At 34.4% G+C, this 10,929-nt stretch overlaps 1 long non-coding RNA gene across 1 annotated transcript in view; it reads left to right on the forward strand.

Annotated features, from left to right (window-relative positions):
• LOC116285260 (uncharacterized) overlaps positions 1–6,575 on the forward strand; it is a 137,254-nt gene extending 130,679 nt beyond the window's left edge. Inside the window, exons 6-7 of the long non-coding RNA XR_012063593.1 lie at positions 3,375–3,471; positions 3,977–6,575. This is a non-coding gene — a long non-coding RNA (uncharacterized lncRNA). The remainder of the gene's footprint in view (positions 1–3,374; positions 3,472–3,976) is intronic.
• The last annotated feature ends 4,354 nt before the right edge of the window (positions 6,576–10,929 follow it).

A 10,929-nucleotide genomic window follows, 5' to 3' on the forward strand; every position in this document is an offset into this window, starting at 1 on the left:
TGAGCCCTGTTTCCTGATTCCCAGGGCCTTGTGTAATCCCCTCCCACTGAGTGTGGCTTGAACCTAGAAGCTTACTTCTAATAAATAGGATGCTGCAAAAATGATGAGATGTCACCTCTGAGATTAGGTTATAGAGCGTTAACTTCCATCTTGCTTGTACTGTGTATCTCTCGCTCTTCTGTACTTGCTCTGATTAAGCACGTTGCCACGTGGTAAGTTGCTCTGTAGAGTAACTATCATGGTGAGGAACTGAGGGCAGCCAATAGCCAGGAGCCAGGGAGGGAGTGAAGCCCTCAGTCCAGCAACACTCTGTAAGTTGAATCTTGCCAACAATGATGTGAGTGAGCTCGGAAGCACACTATTTCCCAAGGAAGTCTTCAGATGAATCTCCAACCCTGGTCTACACCTTGATTTCAGCCTGTGAGAAATATTACACAGAAGATCCAGCAAAGTCTTAATGCAGATTCCTGACCTACAGAAACTTTGAAATAGTTTTGTTGTTTTAAGCCACTAGATTTTGCAGTACTTCCTTAAGCAGTATTAGATAACTGGTACAATCATCATAAAAATAAAATTGAAATTAAATGCCCTTGAAAATTATGTAATTGCAATTAAACACAAAATAGGCAATATTCTTACCATTAGTCTTAAAATTTAGAGTAGCTTGGTTCGTGTGAAATGTGTTTTGAATTTTAAAACCTTAGTATTAAAGTCTTTCCTTTGTATCTAAGATCTCTCTAGTGACATTTCCACATTGACTTTGAGGTATTATAAAAATATTAACATCTCTTTTTTACATGATAGAGCCAAACAAAGGAATAAAATCATTATAGCAGTACAGAGCTTGGCAGTAAGTTACTTCTAACTAGTTTATAATTCCACCATCCCTTATACACTGGATTTATGACATCCTTTTAATATGTGTAATAATAGCAGTTCAAATTCCATAACATCTTAAGGGAAAACCATCAAAATAATATTTATCTCACAGTTTGTTGCTATACCAGTAAGTCATCTATTTCTTCTGTGTTAACTACAAATATCTTGGATGAGGGTTCCACATTAATCATTATCATAAATATATTAATAATATGTTTCCTCAAAGAATATTTTTCTGAGTTAGAAGTTTGAGATTGTAAAATAACCAGAAACTACAGTCATGGTTTTAACTGAATATACTCTTCATATTTTCCATTGTTTTCTTAAGCCTGTATGTGTCCATTTGAGTAGCTGTTCCTACTAATCAGAGAGGCACATGCCAAAATCTGCTCAAACTTCCCTCTAATGTGGGGTCCACTCTAATGTTATTTCTAATTTAAAATTATTTCACTACAAATATTTTTAAAAGGAAGTAGGGAACAAATGCATTCCATATACATTTGAGAACCCTTGAATTCAATAAGAAATTTAGAAAGAACTTTCAAGATTATAATCTGTGACAGTTCCTATACCTATTTGGACATTTCCAACATGTATTTACTTAAATTTGTCCTTGTTTATAAAAGCTATTTGATTACTTTTTATTTCCTGTAGATATTGATAATTTCTCTTCCAGGCTTTACACACAGTCTTTTCTGTTGGCTTATTCTGGCATTGATAGTCTGCTTAATAATCATGTATTATGATTTCCCACTTCCATTTTAGACATACTTATAATTTGAAGAGAAATCAGATATAACTCTGCTGTGTTTATATTCTTATATGAAATGATATAATATTTTACTATGTTAATAAATTGACTAGCAAGCAAGGTAGCTATAATATAATTATTTACAAAGGCTACATATGCTACAATAAACATACAGTGTTTATTAACAAAATTGATGATCTAATGAACTCAATCAACTTGATTAAGTATGAAGAAAACCTCTAATACAATTAGTTACTTTTTGTATGTCAAACATACATGTTTTGTTAGAATAGATCTTCTAGTAAACCTTTATGTCTTATTTGATGTCCCTTGTAATAGCTAAATGCTTTTACAACAACATTTAAATATCTCTAAATGATGTTTTCTAGCCTATAAAATTCATTACTCTGAAAACAAGGTGATTATGGTCATAAGTATTTCTAGAAAGTCTTGAACTTGAAGAATAATGATTTTGCCTAAAGTGATTTCTAACACTGTTCTATCTCCATTGCAATGTTAATGAAACCTAAAATGAGGTGATCTTTAACAAGCTTTCCATTCTAGCAACTTTTATTATGTGCCTTTATTCATGAGACAGAAGCTGTCTTCAAAAAACAATTCTTTATAGATTCAAAGGCATATTTTTTGAGAATATTTCCATCTACCAAAGACCGCAAGCAGAATATAACTAATATAAATAAGTTTAAATGTTCTAATGAAAAAAAAACACATTTTCAATAGCATTTTAGTATATGGAACTAAGAAAGTACATATTCATTAGGGAAAATGTAATAAGAAAGATTTTCTGACTAATAATAATAAACAGGTTATAAAAGATGATTTGTATCTATAGAGCATAATTTCTCATGAGTTTTGGGTAATAGCTTGGATATATAATGATGTATATATTGAAGGGCTGTTTAACACAAGTTTTAGATTCAGATATTAAGCCATGATTATTTTGGCTTAAATTTAAATTTAAAATTTGTAATTTAATTACATCTTAATTTATGGAAGAAAATTCTGTTGAAATTCATGAATTTTTAAATTAAAATTTTACAAAGTTCTTGAGATAAGTATGTTGGCAAGGTCAGAGTATGTGTACATGTATTTGTGTATTTTATCTTTGTCTTTCTCTAACTTTTTTTTTTCCGTATGCCTGTGACTCTTGTTCACCAAATAGTATTAAGTTAGAAAGAGTATTTAATAGTTGCTTCTATGAGTAAGTGTATGTCCAGGCTAGGTCTTTTCTTAGGTGAAGATTCTGTATACTTACTGATAGAAGCAGGGCTTTGTTTTGGTTTGAAGGCCTAACGTTAGGCTGGTTCACCCACACAATGGAAAGAACAATTTTAAAGATTACAAGTTAAGTTCTAACCTACACACTAGAGTCTGTCCCTCCACAAAAAAGTTTTGTTTATTGCCTTAGGAAAGAGTTCACAAAAACAGGGTTATTATGTTCATTGGCCATTAGCTCTTCTACATAAAGGACTGAAAGGTCACCAGGTAGAAAATGAAGTCTTCTGGTAAATGAGAACATGGATCTGACAGCAGAGTCCTCATCTGTAAAGCATAATGAAATAACATTCTCAAAGTGTTGAGGAAAAATAACTGCAAAATTAGAATTCAGGCCTCAGTATATACATCTCTTGTTAAAAACAGGACGACAGGCCCAAAATGGAGTCACTTGTGGTTTAGGCCCACTTCACCAAACCAAGACTTAATTATAGCTTTGATCTTCCAGAAATGGAGTCTTCAACCAACCAATCAGGAGTCACCTGATCAGCACTAGTTACATAACCTGCCTGGTGAACCCCTGCCATCCATCCTGTATTAAAAAAGTAACCTTGTAATAACCAATCTGCTATTTGGCTGAGTACAACTTACTTCTTCCTGCTTCATTCTGCCTATAAATGTCTTTCATTTTGTACAGCTCTTTGGAACTTCCTTTTATCGGCTAGACTGTATGCTACCTGATTAATGAATCATTGAATAAAGCCAGTAAGATCTTTAACATATATTTATTGATGTTTTTTTAAATAGATAAATGGACATAAAGTTCTTAGAATGGGAAGTGTGTTGTTCGCATTTTAATTTTATTATCATTTTGTATTATAATGTTATGTCTATGTGATATATATGCACATATTCTTTTGTATGCATCACATATATTTTAATAATGCTTAACGCTTTTAGAAAATTCATATATATAATACACAAAAGAAAACGTTGTTAAATATGCATCTAACGTGTCTGCTACAAAGGACATTCTAAACATAATGTAAAAATGAAAATAGAAACCATAATAAAGAAGAATTAATGCCAGTCCTTCTCAAACTCTTCCAGAAGATTGAAAAGGAAGGAATACTCCCAAACTCATTCTATGAAGCCACCATCACCCTGATACCAAAATCAGGCAAAGACACCACCAGGAAAGAGAATTGCGACCAGTATCACTGATGAACATAGATGCAAAAATCCTTACCAAAATATTAGCAAATAGAATCCAAACAGATTATACATCATGATCAAGCCGGGTTCATCCCAGGGACACAAGGGTGGTTCAACATATGCAAATCAATCAATGTAATACATCACATCAACAAAAGAAAGGACAAAAACCACATGATCATCTCAATAGATGCAGAATAAGCATTTGATAAAATTCAACACCCATTTATGGTAAAAACTCTCACCAAGGTGGATATAGAGGGAACATAAATCAACATAGTAAAAGCTATATATGACAAACCTACAGCCAGCATAGTTCTCAACGGTGAAAAACTCAGAAGCTTCCCACTAAAATCTGGGACAAGAAAAGGATACCCACTATCACCACTCCTATTCAACATAGTCTTGGAAGTCCTAGCCACAGCTGTCAGGCAAGAGAGAGAAATAAAAGGGATCCAAATTGGAAAAGAAGAGGTAAAAGTATCACTATATGCTGATGACATGATACTATATATAGAAAACCCTAAAAGGTCCACACAAAAGCTACTAGAACTAATCGAAGAATTCAGCAAGGTAGCAGGCCACAAGATTAATGTTCAAAAATCAGTTGCATTTCTTTACAGTAACGATGAATCACCAGAAGAAGAAAGTAAAGAAATAATCCCCTTTAAAATAGCACCCAAAGTAATAAAATATCTAGGAATAAATCTAACTAAGAAGGTGAAAGACTTATACATGGAAAACTAGAAACCACTGATGAAAGAAATTAAAGAAGACTTAAAAAAATGGTAAAATACTCCATGCTCCTGGATTGGAAGAATCAATATTGTTAAAATGGTCACACTACCAAAGGCAATCTACAGATTTAATGCAATCCCTATCCAATTACCCAGGACATATTTCACAGAACTAGAACAAATCATAATAAAATTTATAGGAACCACAAAAGACGTAGAATTGCCAAAGCATTACTGAAGAAAAAGAAAGAAGCTTGAGGAATAACTCTCCCAGACTTCAGACAATGCTATAGAGCTACAGTCATCAAGACAGCATGGTATTGGTACCAAAACAGACATACAGACCAATGGAACAGAATAGAGAGCCCTGAATGAACCCACAAACTTTTGGTCAACTAATCTTCAACAAAGGAGGCAAGAATATACAATGAAATAAAGACAGTCTCTTCAGCAAATGGTGTTGGGAAAACTGGACAGCAGCATGTAAACCAGTGAAGCTAGAACACTCCCTTACACCATACACAAAAATAAACTCAAAATGGATCAAAGACTTAAACATAAGACAAGATACAATAAACCTCCTAGAAGAAAATATAGGCAAAACATTATCTGACATACAACTCAAAAATGTTCTCCTAGGGCGGTCTACCCTAGCAATAGAAATAAAAGCAAGAATAAACAAATGGGACCTAGTTAAACTTAACAAGCTTCTGCACAGCAAAGGAAACCATAAGTAAAACAAAACGACAACCTATGGAATGGGAGAAAATTTTTGCAAACGATGAAACTGACAACGGCTTGGTCTTCAGAATATATAAGCAGCTCATATGACATAATAAGAAAAAAACAAACAACCCAATCCAAAAATGGGCAGAAGACCTAAACAAACAATTCTCCAAGGAAGAAATACAGATGATCAATAGGCACATGAAAAATGCTCAATATCACTAATTATCAGAGAAATGAAGATCAAAACTTCAATGAGGTATCACCTCACAGCAGTCAGAATGGCCATCATTCAAAAGTCCACAAATGACAAATGCTGGAGAGGCTATGGAGAAAAGGGAGCCCTCCTACGCTGCTGGTGGGAATGCAGTTTGGTGAAGCCACTGTGGAAAACAGTATGGAGATTCCTCAAAAGACTAGGAATAGACTTACCATATGACCCAGGAATCCCGTTCCTGGGCATATATCCAGAAGGACCCCTACTTCAAAAAGACACCTGCACCCCAGTGTTCATAGCAGCACTATTTACAATAGCCAAGACATGGAAACAACCTAAATGTCCATCAACAGATGACTGGATAAAGAAGGTGTGGTGTATTTATACAATGGAATACTCTTCAGCCATAAAAACTGACAACATAACGCCATTTGCAGCAACATGGATGCTCCTAGAGAATGTCATTCTAAGTGAAGTAAGCCAGAAAGAGAAAGAAGAATACCATATGAGATCACTCATATGTGGAATCTAAAAATAAAAAAAATAATGAACATAAATACAAAACAGAAACAGACTCATAGACATAGAATCCAAGCTGTGGTTGCCAAGGGGGCAGAGGGTGGGAAGGGACAGACTGGGATTTCAGAATTTGTAAATACTGACAGGCATATGCAGAATAGATAAACAAGATTATACTGTGTAGAACAGGGAAATATATACAAGATCTTGTGGTAGCTCAGAGCAAAAAAAAAAAGTGACAATGAATATATGTATGTTCATATATAACTGAAAAATTGTGCTATATACTGGAATTTGACGCAACATTTTAAAATGACTATAACTCAAAAAAATGTAAAGAAAAAAAGAAACCATAATAAAAAATAAAGTTTAGAGATGACAAAAAATAAGTTGTGCACTAAAAATATGAACTGTGAATTTAAATACATCATAGATACACAGTTAATACTGTTAAACAAAATTATAAAATAAAACATACATATATTTGTGAAAAAAGTAAACAATACCAAAAGTAAAAATATTTGACAGATTACAATGAAATATTTTATGAAATGGATTTATACAGACACCAAAAATATATGAATTATGTAAATGTTCTTGTGATCAGATAACAACAGGTTTTCATGGTAATTATTGTATTTTTTAAATTAAATTGAAATTGAAATTTATAATTATAATACCTATTGCTATATGAATAGTAAGAAATGGCATTAATATATATTGGAGTTAGATATATAAATATACATAAAATTTCCAGAAATTCATGCTAACTGAAGATTAAAAATTATAAACATTTTGACATAGTAGTTCCCTTTCTACTGAGTTTCCTAAATTTTTATATATTTTATCAGAAAGGTATATTAATATATACATTTTAGGTTCTGGCTAGCTGATCCACATATTTCTAATATTACTGAAAAATTGAAACCAACCCAAATGCCAAAGAGTATGAATTATTGAAGTATATTAAAATCCATCCTTAAATTGGAATAAAATCCTTCTAATAAGTATAATTTTAAATAAAATGCATATGATGTGAGGGTTATTGACAAAAATAGGTTATAATACAGACTGCTTTAATTATATTTAAATTTTAAAAAGTAAAATGAGAAGAACAGCACCCACCTAGAGCACAGTATGAGATTTCAGACGACTTTAAAAATTCTGTCTTATACTTTTCTGTTCCTTCAGCCCTTCATGGCTGATACACTACTATTTTATATTTGTAAAATAAGACCTTTTGTTTTGTTACCTTGAACCAATGACAGTTTCTCCTCCATTACTCATACACAAACCGACAACACAAATGATTCAATCACAAATGGCAGCGTTCCAGGGCTCCGAGCCTCCTAAATGACATGCGTGGTACAAGGAAAATGATTAAAACTTTGTGGAGACTTCAAAGTTTGGAGGACAGTACCGATGTCAAGAGAGGAAAGGCATGTTCAGGGGGTCTGAGAGGAGAGCTGATTTTGAGAATGGAAGACATCTTGTGGATCTGAGCATCAGGGGCAGGACCAGAGACATCCCCCAATACAACCAGCACCACACAGGCCAGCTGTTTAACAGCAGGTGCATAAAAAAGCAAAGGAAAGTACCAAGGCCTTTCCCAAGTTAAGATGATTCATGAGGCCCATAGGAGATTACATGTAACTCTGAAATCAAAGGAGAAAGAAAAAGGGGAAGGTGGGCGTCTTGTGTGGATTATGATGGAATACTGAACTGGCCAATTATAATAGTCAGCATGATTGAGCTACCTAGATTTGACTATTTAAATTTTCAAAATAAAAGGAGTCTAACATGCTAAAATCTGTTAAAATGAAACAAATGCACACATTTATTTATTCACCTAAACATTTTACACTGTTCACACACTCCTTCGTTTATGTATGAACAAATGGAAATCTCTTCAAATCTACTGTTTGATTTCTGTGCATATCAAGTGCTTCCTTTGAACTGGGGTTTGCCCTTTCTTCTGTTACGAACTATATTGCTGTTTGCAGAAAAGTTGTTAGCTTAATATCTACCATACGTATAGAGGATGTATCCCTTTCTGAAAGTGAAAGGGATCGTTTATTTCTAATGTAATTTGAAAAATTCTAGATGCCCATTTTACTTGTTTTCCAAGATTATTATCTCTGTCCTGCTCAGGCTGCATGCTTGCTCTTTATCCTGGGTTTTTGGTATCTGTCTGACAGAAGTTACACTGTTTTACTTTCTTAAATGTGATCAAGAGAAGGCTATTTTAAAATAATTTTGTTGAGAAGAACAATTTCTTGGTTGGAATCCTTGCCCAACAGAATTCCTCTTTGCATAGACACAAGGCTGCAACAGCACTTCCTTATAAAGAGACAGCCACGTTTTAAAGGCTTATACAGCCATATTCAATCATAGACTAGAAAATACAGTTATTAATTCATTTATTTATTCTTTATTCACAACTTTATTGATTGCTGGCTCAATGCTATCTCTGTAATTATCATGGAAGCAGTGCTTTATCTGGATTAAAGCATGATTTTATGTGCATTTAGAGATTGAATTGTTGCAGGATATTGGACCTTGTAATTGTGTTATCCAAACGTATATTGCTTCTTATTTATGCTAATGTAATCATAAGGTTTCATAAAGGAATATAAATTGTAAGAGCTTTTTTGTCCTAATGTTGCAGGATTTTGTGATGGAGGCTAAATTGAAATCGAATATATATCCTTGGTGACCCGTCTCTATATTTCTAGTACCATTTTGTGTCATTTTATTTTTCAGTGGTCTGAGGAACCTCCCAGAAAAATAACTAAAATTATATCAGTGTGGTACACTAAGAGGCAATTAATGCAAGACCAAAAAGTTTAATCTCACCTAAAAGGTGAAACCCTAGGTGGAAAAAGAATCTGACATGGTGAGCTGGTCTTGGTCACAAAACTTTGGGACCAGTTATTATGCTTTAAAACCAATTCTGGCTTTTGCTATTTAAATCCACTCCAGACTAGTTACCTTTATGTACGGTGGCTCAGTTTAAGTTAGGAAGGGGGTGTATGGCTGTCAGTGAGGGAGGGAGAGTCATGGAGAGCAAACCTGAAACTCCTGTGACTCCCTGATGTGCGTCATTTCCAGTGTTCCCCACAAGGAGATGGTACGTTTCCTGTTTTGTTTTGGAGGGAAAAACAGAAACGCTGCGTGGGACAATAGTGACAGTGATACCAGAACTCTGAGTGGACACAGAGAAGCCCTCAGACTACCAGCCTGTGTGCTACGGACCATTGTAGTGGAAGAATGCGGGTTTTCTTAGGAGATGGACTGAAGTCCTAGTGGAACACAAAAAGCCCAGCCTTGCTGAGCAGCTAAAATCTGCATAGTAGTAACTCACTGAGGGCCAGGTAAGAAACCAGAGACACCTCCCCATCCCCAACCAAACAACAAACAAACAAACAGATCACTCTTATCTGTGCAAGAAGGAGAAAATATTGTTTTGTCAATGCTGCGTGATACCCTCAAGAAACTCCATGTTGCGAAAGAGGCGCAAATTTGAAAATGACGAGCTTAAGGAATTGCAGTTCTACATCAGTGATGGAATATTGGGCACACTTAGTGATTTTCTCTGTATGGTATATGAGGTCTGGTGAAGTTCAGCATTTGTTAACACTGAAGAATTAAACAGTCGGTAAAAGAGCATCATTTACGGGGCGCTAAGTGGGACAGGCTGTCCCGGTGAAGTAAGAACAAGAATTTCTTAAAATAGGTAGTGGCACAGAAGACGTCCGAGAGACTAGGGCCAGTGACGATCGCAGGGATTTCAGGAGGAGCATCTGTGTGAGGGCAGGTGAGGGGTGCGGGCTGACTCCCCTGGAGAGCTCTTCTCCAGAAAGAGTGACAATTAGAGCTGACAAAGAAATGGTCTTTAAAATTGTCATTGACCCATGAAAACAGTTTGCTTAACAGTAATATTGACTTACTGAGCTCTCCCAATATTTGTACAGATTCAACTTGTTGTCCTTACGTCCTGCTAACACTGACTGTGGGGCTTTGTCCTAGAAAAAATCATGTCCTTCGAGTGGCCATGCACACTGCCTTGGGGAATTTTAGTGCTGCTAGTCATGCAAATTCCTTTCATTTGAGAAAAATGTTGTTTTGAGAAAAGAATGAATAAATGACACAATTATCTGTTTGTACTGAAGATTCTAATTTAAATCAAATAAAATTAATTGTTAAAAAAAATCAAAATTCCATTACCTAAAATTGAATCACACTGTGTCTAATGCCCTAATCACTTCTCACTGGGTGGAAATGAGAAGAAATGATATTCTCTAGTAATAAGTATTTATGAAATAGAAGTATTTAAAAAGTATTAAGCTAAACTAAGTTGAATAATAACACATTTAAGAAAAAATGTATGTAGTATGTACCTTAAAAGTGCTTACATTTCAAGGTAAAATATTCGAATTATGTAGCAAGGCTTTAAAATAATGGCTGATCATTATTAATTTCCTCTGGTATTTATTGTCACAATATTAATCACAATGAACTCATTTGGTATGAATGTGCATGTCATAACTATTCTTTGGGATTTCAACAGTGATTTCAGCCATGATTAATTGCACAATTATTTTAAAGGGTTACCAATTTTCTTAATGTCTCCTACCTGACAAAAGAGT

This window comes from Vicugna pacos, chromosome 23 (assembly GCF_048564905.1).
Source record: "Vicugna pacos chromosome 23, VicPac4, whole genome shotgun sequence".
NCBI lineage: Eukaryota > Metazoa > Chordata > Mammalia > Artiodactyla > Camelidae > Vicugna > Vicugna pacos.